We start from the raw sequence: 226 nt of genomic DNA on the forward strand, positions 1-226 counted from the left end.
TAGTGGATTTTTAACATGAATTATAACCTTATGACAAAAAACGAACCACACTTCCAATTTTAATAGTGTTCCAGTAGAGACTGATTGCATTCCCTAAACATATATGTTATCTCAATTGTTTGAAATCGAGATAAAGACAATATTTGTTAATAGATTATGAAGTAAAATTTGATTTAATTTGTTTTTAAAACCCCAAAAAGTCACGGGTCAATTTGACCCGAGGGAT

The sequence above is a fragment of the Etheostoma spectabile genome, chromosome 21, assembly GCF_008692095.1.
Source record: "Etheostoma spectabile isolate EspeVRDwgs_2016 chromosome 21, UIUC_Espe_1.0, whole genome shotgun sequence".
In the NCBI taxonomy this organism is placed as follows: Eukaryota; Metazoa; Chordata; class Actinopteri; order Perciformes; family Percidae; genus Etheostoma; species Etheostoma spectabile.